Genomic DNA, 18111 nt, shown 5'->3' with positions numbered 1-18111 from the left:
GCAAACCAGGAAGTGAATGAGAGAACAGAAACTAGAATGCCGGAGGTGATCTAGATGAAGGAATTTAATAGATATTTACTTGTTTTTTAACCGCTTCCCGACCGCCGCATGTAGATATACGTCGGCAGAGTGGCACATACAGGCACATTGGCGTACCTGTACGTCCCTGCCTAGACGTGGGTCGGGGGTCCGATCAGAACCCCCCCTCCCCGCTACATGCGGCGGTCGGATTCCCTCGGGGAGCGATCCGGGACGACGGCGCGGCTATTCGTTTATAGCCACTCCGTCGCGATCGCTCCCCGGAGCTGAAGAACGGGGAGAGCCGTATGTAAACACGGCTTCCCCGTGCTTCACTATGGCGCTGCATCGATCGAGTCATCCCTTTTATAGGGAGACTCGATCGATGACGTCAGTCCTACAGCCACACCCCCCTACAGTTGTAAACACACACTAGGTGAACACTAAATCTTACAGCGCCCCCTGTGGTTAACTCCCAAACTGCAACTGTAATTTTCACAATAAACAATGCAATTTAAATGCATTTTTTGCTGTGAAAATGACAATGGTCCCAAAAATGTTTCAAAATTGTCCGAAGTGTCCGCCATAATGTCGCAGTCACGAAAAAAATCGCTGATCGCCGCCATTAGTAGTAAAAAAATTTTTTTTTATAAAAATGCAATAAAACTATCCCCTATTTTGTAAACGCTATAAATTTTGTGCAAACCAATCGATAAACGCTTATTGCGATTTTTTTTTTTTTTTACCAAAAATAGGTAGAAGAATACGTATCGGCCTAAACTGAGAAAAAAAATGTTTATATATGTTTTTGGGGGATATTTATTATAGCAAAAAGAAAAAAATATTGATTTTTTTTCAAAATTGTCGCTCTATTTTTGTTTATAAAGCGCAAAAAATAAAAACCGCAGAGGTGATCAAATACCACCAAAAGAAAGCTCTATTTGTGGGGAAAAAAGGACACCAATTTTGTTTGGGCGCCACGTCGCATGACCGCGCAATTGTCTGTTAAAGCGACGCAGTGCCGAATTGTAAAAACCCCTTGGGTCATGTAGCAGCATATTGGTCCGGTCCTTAAGTGGTTAACAGAATCATTACACTATTCTGTCTGTCTACCTTGCAGGCAAAAAAAATATTTCCTTTACAACTCCTTTAATTGATACAATAAACATTTCTATTTTTTATAAAATCATTGTATTGTTACCATACCATTAAAGTCCTCAACCCAATTTTCTATGCTATATCTAAATTAATAGGACGTAGGTACACTACATTGTTTTATATTTCTGTAGCATTTATCTTATACTCTATTGAGAACTAGGTGCCGCTAAACTTGTAGAAAAATAGATCTTCCATCTAAAGATGAAGAACAAAATAATAGGTTCTGTTTAGAAATTGGAACCGCTGCTTTAGAAACTTTAGAAAAGTCTTTGTCTTGCCTGGAGTCAAGACAACGACTTTTCTAAAATATTGCTTTTTTATTAAGGCAGTTATGCAGCATTATGGGTACGCGGTATGAGAAGTCATAATGTTCTGCGAGTACCCAGAGCTACAAGGTCCGCTTTAAATGATTTGCTCCCAGAAATTGGCTGCCGGAATGTATATATATATTTTTTTATTTTTTCATGATGGTAAAGTATGTATCTGATAAAATAGAATGTTGAGCGCGGACCGGCTGTGGAATGCGAGATAGATGCTTGTGATATTTGTGGAAATGGATGTGTGTTAGAAATGGTGTTGGCTGTTGATATATCTGCACAAGTCGGCAATTTGCAGTGACCTTTAGAACAGGCAACTGGGTAATGATATTAAATGTTACATTGACTCACCTGGGTCATCCGGAATGGAACATGCTTCAGAATGTGAAGGGAGCATGCCATCTTATTCCAACTCTTATGTTTGTCACTGTACTCGGTTTAAATTGGTAGATGTTGATTCTGTTGCATTCGTTTTGTTTTGCTGCCCCTTTTATGCCTCTGGTAGATCTCTGTAAATGTTAGGCTTAAAGAATAGAAGTTCTTGCATTGCACACCAACGCTCCACAGCAATTTAGCCTTCCCAAGGATAAAATATTGTTCTTTCTTTCTGGTACCATCGACATCCTTTTTCCACAGAAACGTAGGTCTGATGACCAGCTTTATTGTCACCTGTGTGATTCTACCTGGGCATGGCCATTTACAGTGTGATGCTAGCCCTTTTTTTTACACTAGCCCTTTTAATATAAGTATAAAGTTGTCAGAAAAAATATTCTTGTATTCTGGGAACCTACACTATTAGCTAGATTCACAAAGAGTTAAGCCGGCGTATCAGTAGATACGCCGTCGTAACTCTGAATCCAAGCCGTCGTACATTTAAGTGTATTCTCAAATTGAGATACACTTAATTGTAGCTAAGATACGACTGCATGCGCCGTAGTATCTTAGCTGTCTAGTTCCGCCGGCCGTTAGGGGTGTGAACGCTGATTTACGCCTAGAATGCGTAAATCAGCGAGATACGCCTATTCATGAACGTACGCTTGCTCGTCGCAGTAAAGGTACGCCGTTTACCAGGGTTGTCCCGATACCGGTATCGGGACCGATACCGAGTATTAGCGGGAGTACTCGTACTCCCGCAAATACCCCCGATGCCAAAATAGAATACTTACACCCCCCCCCGCCGCTGTCGTGTGTTAATCACCGCGGCGCGGGGAACATTACAGTCGGCTTTCGTTTGAATAGCTGTTTTCCCCGCCGTGCATAGACACTCCCCCTTGGACGGATCTGTCCAATCGCGAGCAAGGGGGAGTGTCTCTATACACAGCGCGGCAGGGAAAACAGCTATTCAAACGAAAGCTGACTGTAATGTTCCCTGCGCGGTGATTAACGCGACAGCGGCATCATTTGGGTACGGGGGACATGGCTGCATGTGGGGGGACATGGCTGCATGTGGGGGGACATGGCTGCATGTGGGGGGACATGGCTGCGATATGTGGGGGACATGGCTGCAATATGTTTGGGGACATGGTTGCGTATATGGGGGACATGGCTGCGTATGTTTGGGGACATGGCTGCATATGTTTGGGGACATGGCTGCATATGTTTGGGGACATGGCTGCATATGTGGGGGACATGGCTGCATTTGACACATTTAAAAAAAGTATCAGTATTCGGCATCGGCGAGTACATAAAAAAAAAGTATCGGTACTCGTACTCCTAAAAAAGTGGTTTTGGGACAACCCTACCGTTTACATAAGGCATTTTCAGGCGTAAAGTTAGTCGAACAAATAGCTGGCCTGGCCAATGTTAAGTATGGACGTCGTTCCCACGTCGAATTTTGAAAATTTTACGTCGTTTGCGTAAGTCGTCCGTGAATGGGGCTGGGCGTCATTTACGTTCACGTCGAAACCAATAAGTCCTTGCGGCATACTTTGGAGCAATGCACACTAAGATATGTCCACGGACGGCGCATGCACTGTTCGTTAAAAACTTCAATCACGTCGGGTCATGGTTTATTTACATAAAACACGCCCACCTCTTCACAATTTGAATTCGGCTTACGCCGGCCCATTTACGCTACACCGCCGTATCTTAGGAGGCAAGTGCTTTGTGAATACAGCACTTGCCTCTCTGACTTACAGCGGCGTAGCGTAATTGCGATACGCTACGCCTGCACAAAGATAAGCCAGTCTTTCTGAATCTGGCTGTATATGTCCAAAGACAATTTGCATGATGTGAGGGTGGGACTCTGTGCTATGGGAAAGATTGCTGGTTTACGCCATATTGTAGAGAGAAAGGCACGCTGATTGTACAGCTGTGTGTTGGACTATTTAGTTGTGACCTGATTATAGCTCATGGCCCCACCCTACAGACAGGAAGTCTGTCCCGGGAATCGGGTGGATTCCCAAAATCCCTCTGAGTGGAGTCAGAGGCTGTGTGTGCATGTCTGCAGGAGGCAGATGTCACTAATGATGGAGCAGCAAGATGCTGACAGGAGTAAGCAAGGTTTGAGCTTTTTCTCTAGGAAACTGTGTGTTCTGAGGAACAAAACTGGGGCCTAGGCTAAAGGCCCGAAACAGCCAGATGGCAAGTGTGACAGCCAGGAGGCTAAACTGTTGAGTTGACAAGATACAGGAATGGTGGAACCCCCTGTGAGGACTACTATTGTATTTGTGAACTTTCGTGTTTTTAAATAAAAGTGGGCTACCAGGCCCTTTAAAACTCAGTTCTGGATTGGCGTACTCACTGTCACTCATCTATCGCTGGAGTCTAATAACCCCAATCTTACAATACCTATATGAGCTTGTTGGACATCCCATTCCATGCCCATTAGTATGACATTGACCTTCCCTTTGTGGCTACAACAACCTACACTCTTCTGAGAAGGCGTTCCAATTTGTTCACCTTTTTTGGAGTTGGTTTGCGGGAAGCATAAGTGCTTTGGGTTGGAAGGAACCTCAGATCCTGTGTCTGGGCTTTGCTAGTGTTTGTGCAGGATAATTATAAGCCAGATCTGAGCATAGCTCAGCGCAGTTGCTGCCATTTGAATCAAGAGATATAGTGGTTCCTCTCAGATACTGTATCCCTTGTGTGGGGGACTCTGGGAAAGTTGTAATAACTAAGTTGGTCAGGGAGGCCGAGGAAGGTGAGGCGGCTAGTAGGTCCAGTGGGCTGGAGGAAGTCTGGAAGTTTCTGAAAGAGCGTCCAAAACTCAAGGGGGGGGGGGGGGGGCTGGTTGGCTGAAGAACTTTATTTTGAGGCCTGGAGCGGACCTGTGAAACGAGGTGCTACAGCTGAGTCCGAAGTTAGACTAATCCAGGTGGCTCTGAATTTTTCCTCGTTTGTGTTTGCCGAAGAAGAACCCTTGCATACGCAATCAATTTGTATAAGGACTTTTTTTTCTTTTCAATAAAAGTGAGGTGCCGGGCCCTTTGGAGTTGAACTCAACTTTTAAAATTGTACCTACAGGTAAGCCTAGAATAAGGCTTTCCTGTAGGTAGAGTGAATATCTCCTAAACTTACACTGTTTAGGAGATATTTACACAACATGCAGCCAGTGACGTGACCGGCGCATGCACTCTGAAGGGAAGGCATACCGGTGCCGTACCTTCAGAATTCCGTGTTGGAGCCAAGGGCTCCCACACACATTCACATGGGAGTGACATCATCTCAAACCTAGTCATTTACACAGCCGGGGACTGCCATCCTGGAAGGAAGACTGACTGAAGATGGCAGCGCCGGGGTGTCATGACAACACTGTGCTGGAGGGCTCCGTGTACAGGTAAATCTGTAATAATGTGCTAGTATGCGATGCATACTAGTACATTTTATAACTTAAACCTGCAGGGGGGGCCCATTGTTTATTTTTCTGCCAGTTTACTACTGCTTTAAATATAGTTCCTGTCTGACATGAACTCACTTTGCAAACACATCTACCACAGAAGCTAAACATCCCCCATATGACGAGCCAAAAAAAAAACTTTTGTGAGTTCGGGTACTGACGTTGGATGAGAAGAACCGACTCACGGTTGGATTACCAATTCATCCTAAACATGTTCAGTATGGTTGAGGTCAGGACTTTGTGCAGGGCACTTGAGTTCCTCCACACCAAATCCTCTATAAAACACAGTTGGCAAACACAAGGTGCGCGGCGGCCGAATCTGGCCCGCCAGGCCTTGTCATGTGGCACACCAGCCTCCACCTCGTCTTCTCACAGCCGCTTTCTGCTGTCACGAACAGGTCTCCTTGGCAAACGGAGTAAACGCTTCCTCCGCTCTCCCCCTGAGTCTCCCCAGCGGCGCCGGCTGTGTATGTAGCAGAGCGCATGCGCTGTCGATCCGGCATAGCCTGTCATTGGCAGAGGTATCTGACGGCTTTGGCGGATGTGTGTTCCAATCTACATCCAGCAGGTGCATCTTGAGAGATGGGTTTTGAGGACTTGTAGTGCGGCTATAAAAGCATTCTTGTAAATGCCATCTTACACCAGGTAGGAGAGAGTGCAGATGTGAGGTTTGCTTTGGGAGGTGGGGGGACTGTGGAGGAAGATGTGTTTAGAGGTGGGGGGATGGGGGCAGAGTGCTGGGTGAAGGGGTCAAAACCCTGGAGCAGATTTTGCACATTGGACACAGCGCACCCCTGAACCCTGCCCTCTGTGCGTCGCGCACCCCCGAACCCTGCCCTCTGTGCGTCGCGCACCCCCGAACCCTGCCCTCTGTGCGTCGCGCACCCCCGAACCCTGCCCTCTGTGCGTCGCGCACCCCCGAACCCTGCCCTCTGTGCGTCGCGCACCCCCGAACCCTGCCCTCTGTGCGTCGCGCACCCCCGAACCCTGCCCTCTGTGCGTCGCGCACCCCCGAACCCTGCCCTCTGTGCGTCGCGCACCCCCGAATGCCTGCCCTCTGTACGTAGCGCACCCCTGAATGCCTGCCCTCTGTACGTAGCGCACCCCTGAATGCCTGCCCTCTGTACGTAGCGCACCCCTGAATGCCTGCCCTCTGTACGTAGCGCACCCCTGAATGCCTGCCCTCTGTACGTAGCGCACCCCTGAATGCCTGCCCTCTGTACGTAGCGCACCCCTGAATGCCTGCCCTCTGTACGTAGCGCACCCCTGAATGCCTGCCCTCTGTACGTAGCGCACCCCTGAATGCCTGCCCTCTGTACGTAGCGCACCCCTGAATGCCTGCCCTCTGTACGTAGCGCACCCCTGAATGCCTGCCCTCTGTACGTAGCGCACCCCGGAATGCCTGCCCTCTGTACGTAGCGCACCCCGGAATGCCTGCCCTTTGTATGTAGTGCGGCCCAGATACAACTGGCCCTTTGAGGGCAACCACACTGCTGATGCGGACCTCGACAAAATTGAGTTTGACACCCCTGCTCTAAAACATATATTCTAGCGCTGGCCTTGTATACAGTTGTCTAAAAAAGCGCGTAATGACTGAAGATGCCATGTTGGGCCACATGTTGTTGTTTTGGCACCCACTGCCCCTTTACCACCCACTCTGTTCCATCAGATCAGACGTTTCTAGACACCTGGCACAAAGAACATCATTTTGTATTATAGAAGGCAAGCTACCGTTGGTGCAATTCGAATTATTCAAGCTTTGCATTCAGGCTCTGCTAAAGACATCTGTGTAGAGGAGTATTTATTCAGCATTTTAGGTTTACCTTAAAGGGAGTAAGCCATTAACTGCCAGAGAGGCAGCGGAGACTATTTAGCGGACACATTACATCTCAAATAACCTTCACCAAGTGATCTCCAGGCTGTTTGCTAATGCAGGGAGAAAAATGTACACAGATGTGTCGTAAGGGAAGCGATGCAGCCTTTTTAGATGTTTCTGTGCTTTTTGATACACCAAGAATATTCATGAACCTCAAGTGGTAGGTGGTTTTTTTTTTTTTTTTTTTTATTGCTTTTTTTTTTAAATAAAATTGTGTATTATGCCATTTTATAGGCTTTTCCTGAACAATTATCCATCAGGATACCAAAAACAAGGAGGCGCACAACTAGCTCAAATTTGCATATCTGTTGAATCCGTGACTTGTATTTCTGATGTAACCCCTTTCTCAATTGTCACACAATAAAACTATTAGTGAAACCTAAAACACTGACCTGGAAGTGATGTCACATGTCAAACGGCTACATTCACAGTTGAATACATACAAACTACCAAAAGTATTGGAACGCCTGCCTTCATGACCTTTAATAGGATCCCAGCCTTAGTCCGTAGGGTTCATTGAGTTGGCCAACCCTTTGCAGCTTCAACGCTTCTGGGAATGCTGGCCACAAGGTTTAGGAGTGTGTCTATGGGAATGTTTGACCATTCTTCCAGAAGCGCATTTGTGAGGTCAGGCACTGATGTTGGATGAGAAGGCTTGGCTCGCAGTCTCCAATCTAATTCTAGGTTTAGGTTTAGCTACACTTCAATTAGACATAAACAGACTAAATTATTGCACAATTGCAAATCATTTGGCAGATATAACAGTAAAAATACACTATTTTGTCAAAAGTATTGGGACACTTGCCTTTACACGCATGTGAACATTAATGGCATCCCAGTCTTAGTCTGTAGGGTTCAATATTGAGTTGGCCCCACCCTTTGCAGCTATAACATCTTCAACTGGAGAAGGCTGTCCACAAGGTTTAGGAGTGTGGAATGGAATTCTGCCTATGACCCCTAGAACACCGTCCCCACCACCAAACAAACATGGAGATGGAAACATTATGATTTAGGGGTGTTTTTCTGCTAAGTGGACAATGGGCCGTCAAATCTTGGTTAAGAACTTCCTTCCCTCAACCAGGGCATTGAAAATGGGTCGTGGATATGTATTCCAGCATGACAATGACCCAAAATACATGACTAAGGCAACAAAGGAGTGGTTCAAGAAGAAGCACATTAAGGTTCTGGAGTGGCCTAGCCAGTCTCCAGACCTTAAATCCCTTAGAAAATATGTGGAGAGAGCTGAGTGTTCAAGTTAACAGAAGTCGGCCTCAAAACCGTAATGATTTGGAGAGAATATGCAAAGAGGAGTGGGACAAAATCCCTTCTAAGATGTGTGAAAACCTGGTGGCCAACTACAAGAAACGTCTGACCTCTGCGATAGCCAACAAGGGTTTTACCACCAAGTCATATTTTGCAAAGGGGTCACATACTTATTTCACTCAATAAAATGCAAATCAATTTATAATTTTTATTTTTATTTTTTTTCTTGTTCCTCTCCACGGAAATCTTTAGTAAAAGGCAAAAGATTTATTCAATCTGAAGAGAAACCAGAGTATTTGAAATGCGTTTTTCTGGATTATTTTTTTATTCTGTCTCTCGCTGTTAAAATAAACCTACCATCAGTCATTAGGCACATGTACAAAATCAGCAGGGGATCAACTACTTTTTTCCCCTCACTGTACATAACACAATACAGAGTGGTAGAACAATTAGCTAGATTCTGGTAGGTCGCCGCATCTTTGCGGCGGCGTAGCGTATCGTATTTACACTACGCCGCCGTAAGTTAGCTAGGCAAGTACTGTATTCACAAAGTACATGCCTGCTAAGTTACGGCGGCGTATTGTGAATAGGCCGGCGTAAGCGCGCCAAATTCAAATGAGGATGTAGGGGGCATGTTTTATGTAGATTAACTGTGACCCGACGTGATTGACATTTTTTACGCCGTCCGTGTACATATCCCAGTGTGCATTGCGGCAAAGTACGCCGCAAGGACGTATTGGTTTCGACGTGGACGTAAATTACGTCCAGCCCTATTCACGGACGACTTGCGCAAACGACATCAAATTTTCAAATTTCCACGCGGGAACGACGGCCATACTTAACATTACTAGTCCAGCTATTTGATGGAATAATTTTACGCCTGAAAATGCCTTACGTAAACGACGTATCTTTACTGCGACGGGTGCACGTACGCTCGTGAATAGGCGTATCTAGTGATTTACATATTCTACGCCGAACGCAATGGAAAAGCCACCTAGCGGCCAGCCTAAATATTGCACCCCAAGATACGACGGCGCAAACCGTCGTATCTTAGATAGGTTTAAGTGTAGGACGGCGCAGATTCCGAGTTAGGTCGGCGTATCTACTGATACGCCGGCCTAACTCTTTGTGAATCTAGCTAATTGAGTCTTAGCAGCCTGCATTGCCAACACGCACAAAGTCCCAGCCTTATGGAAAGGCGTTATTAGCGATGAACTCTGAAGGTGTGCTTTGAAGTCTGCTTGTGGCATGCGTAGAACATCACTGAAGGCCTAGGTGTAAAATGTATTGCCCGCCACATTCATAAAGCTGCATACCCAAAAAACAAGTCATCAGTATTGAGTTGGACTACTCTCCAGTCTCCAGTGTTCCAAGAGTGTTTGTTTTTGGATAAAACCCAGATGCAATCATTGGCCTTTATTTATGGAAAATAAAATAATTTATTTTCTGTAGGAGCAGGTGCATTTAAATTTGGAAAGGTATAATCCAGGCAATATTAATTTTTAATCTCAGCTCGCTGCATGCCTCTCCCCTCTTACGGTTCATTAAAGGAATTTTGCTCGGAAGTTTAATTAGAAGCGTTTCATATAATAGAGGATCTTTAATAATTAGAAATTTCAGCCCAGAGCCCTGGCGGGTAAAGGCGGTGAATTTTCAGTGGCATACGCTGGAGGGTGCTAGTCTGGGTACCCTCTCCCGCAGATTGCCGGGCAGGAACTGTGTAATGACAGACCCGTTATCCTCACCTGCTGAGCAAGTCGCACACTGTGTATTTTTGACCAATTACTTTTTTTTTTCATCTGAAGTACTCTTGTCACAGTCTCAAAAATCTTTCTTTATGAAGAATTTGATAGACTTTAGTCACCTTGCTGGAAGGCAGAGTAACACAATTTGAGCTGAAAAGCTTTTGTAATAAGATTACCAGAATGTTTTGCTTATACTGTTTGCTTCTGGGATATTCCTCGGACTACATTCCTAGATCTGTATTTTTCATGCAGTCTGGTTGCAATGCGGAGGATTTTAAGAACTGTGTTGTGTTTTTTCAGGCACTGCCAGTCAATAAATGGAGAAAACATGATTTTTTTTAATACTCTTCACCAGAATGCATACTGTAAACTTTGAATAAAGGTTTAAAGCCCCTGCGGACTGCGAGCACTTTGTCACTTTTTGTGCCCTCGGGGGTGCCTGAAGACTCCAGTAGTCTCATGTAATGTGTCTCCAGTCTATGACTCTCCTGAAACATGTTCCAGTTTCCAACTCCTATATCATGTTCACCGTCTGAGGCCTCGTACACACGACAGAGTTTCTCGGCAGAATTCAGCGAGAAACTCGGTCAGAGCCGGATTCTGCCGAGAAACTCTGTCGTCTGTACACTTTCGGCCCGATGGAGCCGCCGAGGAACTCGTCAAGAAAATAGAGAACATGTTCTCTATTTTCTCGTTGTTCTATGGGAGAACTCGGCCCGCCGAGCTCCTCGGCGGCTTCAGGGCTGAACTCGCCGAGGAACTCGATGTGTTTGGCACGTCGAGTTCCTCGGCCGTGTGTACGAGGCCTGACAGTCTTCTGCAGTCTGACCGGTTCTTGTTTGCTATCCATAGTCTTTGACCATCTCTTTTTGTCATTTCTGCAGTCTCTAACCATCTTTTGTATCATGTCCACAGTCTCTAACCATCCATTGTGTCACGTCTGCAATCTCTGATCATATTTTTAAGCATGTTCATTGTCTCTCACCCATCTCGTGTATTGTGTCTGCAGTCTCTGACCATCTCTTGTATCAGTCCTATGGACTTTGACTATAGCCTGTTGTGTGTCTGTTGGTCTCAGCACTCCAACTGTGCAGAAAGTCCCATCAAGCCTCTGCCTCAGGGAGTCATGCTTGTGGCTGTCAGTTTTTCAATGCCTGTCACGTCTCTGATGTGAGGCCGAGTGGCAGAGAGGGTGCCCCTTGCGGCTAAGTGCAGCGCTCCCCTGGGAGTGATACAGGGGATACGGTGCCCAAAGGTGCACGGGTTGCCAGTAGTGCTGCAACAGGCTGGTAAGCAGAATGTGGCTGGGGTGCGCTGGGTAGTGATGTCGGTAGCCGTGCAAGAAGTCATCCTGAGTAGGCGTATGCAGGATGGAGCAGGGTTCGCAGCCAGGCCAGAGGTCATATACCGGGAGACAGTCCAAGAGCAAGCCGGGTCATAAACAGTGGGCAGTGGATCGAAGAATAGTCAGCCAAGCCAAGGTCAGAGCGAGGAGATAATCGAGATCACAGGTCAGGCCAAAAGCAGAGATCAAGCCAGGAGTTACAAGGTAAACAGACACAGGAAGCTGACGACAATCCAGCAATTTGGGTCAGACAGTGGCAGCCTTTTATAGGTCAGCAGGGGGACCCACCTGTCGCATGATGTGTCTCTGGCGGCCATTTCTTCTACTGGCAAGATTGCCAGTACTTCCACGGTCATTTCCCTGACACAGCCTTCGGCCATTTCTTCTACTGGCAAGATTGCCAGTACTTCCACGGCCATTTCCCTGACAAAGCCTTAGGGGACTTTTGTAGATCCACAACAGCCAGAGTGCCAAGGTTGTCTACCCCGTCATAGGGGATCTATGAAGTTGTTTGCTGTACCGTTTGGAACTGTGACATATCACACATAAAACAATAAAGCACAGACATTTTTTATCGGAAGCAATACTGTGGTGACACTCCTATACCTGCTCACCAGAGCTTCAACTTTAAGGATTAAAGTTAGTGTCACTAAACCCACATCATAACAAAAAAAATATATATAAATGGTGTATTACATGCTGTTCATACTCATACAGTCACTATGGGATTCTTTTTCTGGATTATGCAAAAATCTGGTTGATCCTGCTGCTCTCTATCTCCACCTTCTGTCCATGTACCCAATTCAGCTAGGGATTTTGCAGCTGTAGTGTGCAACTTTGCACATGCTTAATCTTCAACAAGTTTCTATGCTGAGCATTTCCTTCGTATCACATCTGAGCAGCCCATGTAACTATAGAGTCGCACATGTGGCTCTCTCCTTCATACCCACTAACCAGCTAAACACAATGAGGGTGGGGTATTACATGTATATTAATGGAGGCTTCACCTCCCTCTCATACCAAGACACAGGCTGGAGGGGCATGAGCCTGTGACTGGCAGAAATCCGCCCATACCATGTTATTGCCAAAAAATAACAATTTCAGTTTATTAATTATTTCTTCTCTATTCCAAAAGCTGTTTTTTTTTTAAAACATGTGACCAGCAGCAGAGGACTAGATGTTCCTGCTGCTTATGTTTCCCTGCAGACATGGTGGGAAAGAGCCGAGTCATTTGATGTATATCATTCAAACAAAAGGTGCTTGGATGTGTTGTAAGTTGCCTTTTCACTTTAATATCTGCTATTCAGGGCCCCTCCCTGTTTTATTGCCTTCCAGGGCATCCTACCTGCTTGCTGAACATACGTCTAAGCACATATGCTGTGATATATATATATATATATATAATTTTGTGTTTTTCGATCTTTTTGTCAGATGTTCCTATGGTATACTAAAGTATAATTACAATCATTTCATAAGTGTCAAGGGCTTTTATTGACAATTACGTTAAAGTGGAAGTTCACCCTAAAAACAAATACGGTATATACCATTCAATCCAGCATACTGCCGAGACATGTACAGTATGCTGTTTTTTTTTTTTTTTTTTTGGTTTACATACCGTATTATAGGTATTTCTTCCCCCGGCTTCCGGGTAGTGAATCCCGCGGGACTGGGCGTTCCTATTCGAGACTAAGTGATTAACGTATTACAAAAGCTTGCCCCCCCGGCGCAAAAAGCGAATCACCAGTTTCCGAAAAAAAACGAACGTCGGTGCGCAGGTGCCGTATAGCGCCGACTCGCAGTTCGGCTTCTTTCGCATTATGCGACGGGGGGCAAGCTTTTGTCATACGTCAATCACTTAGTCTCGAATAGGAACGCCCAGTCCCGCGGGATTCACTACCCGGAAGCCGGGGGAAGAAATACCTATACTACGGTATGTAAACCAAAAAAAAACGGCATACTGTACATGTCGGCAGTATGCTGGATTCAATGGTATATACTCGTTTTTAGGGTGAACCTCCACTTTAAGTTTATGCAAAAAGGCAATATTTGCAGTGTTGACCCTTCGTTTTCAACACTCTCTGCAATTCGCCCTGGCATGTTGTTAATCAACTTCTGGATCACATCCTGACTGATGGCAGCCCATACTTGCATAATCAATGCTTGGAGTTTGTCAATCTCTTTTTTTTTTTCCTCACCCGCCTCTTGAGGATCGACCACAAGTTCTCAATGGGATTAAGGTCTGGGGAGTTTCTCGCCCGTGGACCCAAAATTGTGATGTTTTGTTCCCGAAGCCACTTGGTTATCACTTTTTCCTCATGGCAATTGCTCCATCATGCTGGAAAAGGCATTGTTCATCACCAAACTGTTCTTGAATGGTTGGGAGAAATTGCTCTTGGAGGATGTTTTTGTGCGATTCTTCATGGCTGTGTTCTTAGGCAAAATTTTGAGTGAGCCAATTTCCTTGGCTGAGAAGCGACCCCACACATGTATGGTCTTGGGATGCTTTACTGTTGGCATGACACAGAACTGATGGTAGCGTTTACCTTTTCTTCTCCGCACAGGTTTTTTTCGTAGTCCCCAAATAATCGTAAAGGGCTTTACCCCAGTCCTCAGCGGTCCAATCCCTGTATCCTTTTGCAGAATATCAGTCTGTCCCCGATGATTTATCTGGAGAAAAGTGGCTTCTTTGCTACCCTTTTTTACACCAGGCCATCTTCTAAAAGTATTCGCCTCGCTGCGCGTGCCGATGTACTCGCACCTGCCTGCTGCCATTCCTGAGCAAGCTCTACACTCCCGCAGCTGAATCCAACTGTAGGGGACAGTCCTGGCACTTACTAGACTTTCTTGGGCGCCCTGAAGCTTTCGTAACAAATGCAGTGGGAATGTTTTTTTATGGGATTAAGTAAATTTTTCATGGCGAAGAGGGATTTTGCAATTAATTGCAATTCATCCATAACATTCTGGTGTATATGCAAATTGGCATCATAAAAACGGAGGCAGCAGACTTAGTGAAAATGTTATATTTGTGTCATTCTCAAAACGTTTGGCCACGATTGTAGTTATGCAACACAATCACAACTCCAGTGCCATAACAAGCTTACTGTTGGGGGCCTATTTACAACAGCTGGCTCCACCGAAGTGCGTTAAATGCGCGTTGTGTCGTGTAATGTGTTAGGGCAGTCCAGTTATCTAAATGGGCTGCCCAGCACATCACAGTGGATGAAAATCATTCATGCAGCATTTTTGGTAGCACGCTGCAATACACATCCATTGGCACGGTGTGTTGGGATGCAACACAAAAGTGTCAATGGGCCCTGAAGCTAAAAGGATGCAAAAATACGTTGTTCTAGTTTTGAAGCTTTATAAATACAACATATATAAAGCTAATGTGTACACACCAGTCTAGATCAGGTTTAACTCTGCTTCCCGGTATAGCCAGATAGTCCTTGCTGATCTGTCTATGGTGTCGTACAGCAGTTTCTACTGTGCCATCTGCGATGGGAGTAACCTCTAGAACATAGCCTCCCTGTAATGGGAGTCCTGCAGTTAAAGCACAGGTGGTTAATGGTTAAGTCATTTTCCCCACTGTTTAATGATCATTAGAAGATACGTTCTCACTGTACCTTGTATCAAGACTGCTCTCCTATCGAGCCAGTTAAATGCTGTTGACTCCATTACACAGAATATTTGCTGGTCCCATAGTCCATGCTGTGTTGACTAGAGATAGAAAAGCTCTTAAGCATTTTTAACCACATAACGCCCGCGGCAGGCCTATTTACGTCCACAGAATGGCACGTACAGGCAGATGGACGTATATATACACGTCCCTGCCTTCTAGCGGGCGGGGGGTCCGATCGGGACCCCCTCCGCTGCGTGCGGCGGGCGGCTTACCTCGGGGAGCGATCCGGGACGACGGCGCGGCTAGTCGCGATCGCTCCCCGGAGCTGGAGAACGGGGAGAGCCGTATGTAAACACGGCTTCCCCGTGCTTCACTGTGGCGGCTGCATCGATTGAGTGATCCCTTTTATAGGGAGACTTGATCGATGACGTCAGTCCTACAGCCACACCCCCCTACAGTTGTAAACACACACTAGGTGAACACTAACTCCTACAGCGCCCCCTGTGGTTAACTACCAAACTGCAACTGTCATTTTCACAATAAACAATGCAATTTAAATGCATTTTTTGCTGTGAAAATGACAATGGTCCCAAAAATGTGTCAAAATTGTCAGAAGTGTCCGCCATAATGTCGCAGTCACGAAAAAAATCGCTGATCGCCGCCAATAGTAGTAAAAAAAAATAATTAATAAAAATGCAATAAAACTATCCCCTATTTTGTAAACGCTATAAATTTTGCGCAAACCAATCGATAAACACTTATTGCGATTTTTTTTTTTTTTTACCAAAAATAGGTAGAAGAATACGTATCGGCCTAAACTGAGGGAAAAAAAATGTTTTATATATGTTTTTGGGGATATTTATTATAGCAAAAAGTAAAAAATATTGATTTTTTTTCAAAATTGTCGCTCTATTTTTGTTTATAGCGCAAAAAATAAAAACCGCAGAGGTGATCAAATACCACCAAAAGAAAGCTCTATTTGTGGGGGAAAAAAGGACGCCAATTTTGTTTGGGAGCCACGTCGCACGACCGCGCAATTGTCTGTTAAAGCGACGCAGTGCCGAATCGCAAAACCTGGCCTGGGCATTTAGCTGCCTAAAGGTCCGGGGCTTAAGTGGTTAACAGAATCCAGTTAAAACAAAAGTTGCTCTGAAGTTCCGTGTTTGTGATGAACCATGATGTTTGGCCTTTCGGTTTTTATTCATCTTTTTTTAAAATCACAATTAAAAAAGAGCATCTAATTGTTTGGCCTGAAGGCTCGTGTGAAGAGTGTTTCTTTTTAGTTTTTTTGTTTTTTATTGTGTTCTTAAAGCGGAGGTTCACCCTAAAAACATGTTTATAACATTACATTCTGCATACTTCCAACATTTACAGTATGCTGTTTTTTTTTTTTGCTGTACATACCGTATTATTGCTATTTTTCACCCGGCTTCCGGGTGCTCACTCCCGCGGGAGTAGGCGTTCCTATGCAGAGGCGCAGTGTCATGTGGGACTTCGCCCAGATGATTGACGTCTTGAGAAAAACGTCCCCCCGGCGGATAAGGTGCGTCACGAGTTTCCGAAAGTAGCCGAACTGCAAATCGGCTCTATACGGCGCCTGCGCACCGGCTAGGAGCCGTGTAGAGCTGACTTGCAGTTCGGCTATTTTCGGAAACTCGTGATGCGCCTTTTCCGCCGGGCGGAGTCGCACATGATACTGCGCCTCTGCATAGGAACGCCTACTCCCGCGGGAGTAAGCACCCGGAAGCCGAGTGGAAAATAGCAATAATACGGTATGTACAGCAAAAAAAAAAAAGCATACTGTAAATGTTGGAAGTATGCAGAATGTAATGTTATATACATGTTTTTAGGGTGAACCTCCGCTTTAATGGGGAGGTTACCCCATATTTCCTGTCTTTAGATGGATTACAGGGAAAAGGGAAATAATACACAGTGAAACACAGCCAACCTTTGACACCTGTCACCAGAACCTGTCCTCATCGGGAGGGCTTCTCCCTCACCGCATGTTCTGGTGACAGATCTCAACTTTTGAATTTCTTATATTTTGCTGGTGACCAACAGGAAAGAAACTTGAGATAAGCAGTGTACATGGGGTCTACAAGGCACAGCACAGGGGTTCAGCACAGCAAAGTATAGGGATCCGTAGGGCAGTGTACAGGAGAGCAGCAGAGCACATTATAGTAGTGGTTTCCTTCACGTACAGAGTCGTGCAAGGAAGCTGCTGTGATGGGTCTATTCTAATGCGCTGTTCCCTGTCTGCCCTCTTCAGTCATACATCCCATACGAGCTCGTATGTAAGCACCTGAAATGGACAGGTGGGGAGGAGGGGCAAGTGGGGAACTCCCACAGCAGCTTCCCTGCGCCGCTTTGCATGTGGGGCAAATGATGGGAGAGTGTTGATTAAGTGGGGATGCAATCTACCTGTGAACTGCCTGCCATTGATGGGGTAGATCACGGCAGAACCCTAATTGAGAAACCTGGCTTAGGTTGTGAACTTTGAGAATGAAATGCTCCACAGGGACTGCAGCTTAAGACAAATCATTTACTGCCTGTTTAGAGTTTGTAAATCTGCCAGCCTAATTCAAATTGTGAAGCGGTGGGCGTGTTTTAGGTAAATAAAACATGACCCTGCGTAAATGAAGTTTTTGACTAACGGCGCATGCGCCGTCCGCGAATGTACCCCAGTGCGCATGCTCCAAATTAACCCACAAAAAGCCAATGCTTTCAACGTGAACGTAAATTACGCAAATCCCTATTCGAGAACGACTTACACAAACGACGTAAAATTTTCAAAATTCGAGACGGGAACGACGTCCATACTTAACATAGGATACGCCTCATATAGCAGGGGTAACTTTACGCCGGAAAAAGCCTAACGTAAACGACGTAAAAAAATGCACCGGGCAAACGTATGTTTCTGAATCGCTGTATC

The 18111-nt window shown here is 45.5% G+C and overlaps 1 protein-coding gene and 1 non-coding gene across 2 annotated transcripts in view; one reads left to right on the top strand and one right to left on the bottom strand.

Annotated features, from left to right (window-relative positions):
• The window catches only part of SUCLG2 (succinate-CoA ligase GDP-forming subunit beta), a 297736-nt gene that overhangs the window by 14951 nt on the left and 264674 nt on the right, over positions 1-18111 (top strand). The gene's annotated exons all lie outside the window — the stretch shown is intronic.
• Positions 8651-8765, bottom strand: LOC120946331. Its single transcript, XR_005750667.1, has one exon. It is a non-coding gene; the product is annotated as a U5 spliceosomal RNA (small nuclear RNA).

This window comes from Rana temporaria, chromosome 7 (genome assembly GCF_905171775.1).
Source record: "Rana temporaria chromosome 7, aRanTem1.1, whole genome shotgun sequence".
NCBI classification, from domain to species: domain Eukaryota; kingdom Metazoa; phylum Chordata; class Amphibia; order Anura; family Ranidae; genus Rana; species Rana temporaria.
This window is presented reverse-complemented; position numbering and strand designations above follow the sequence as displayed.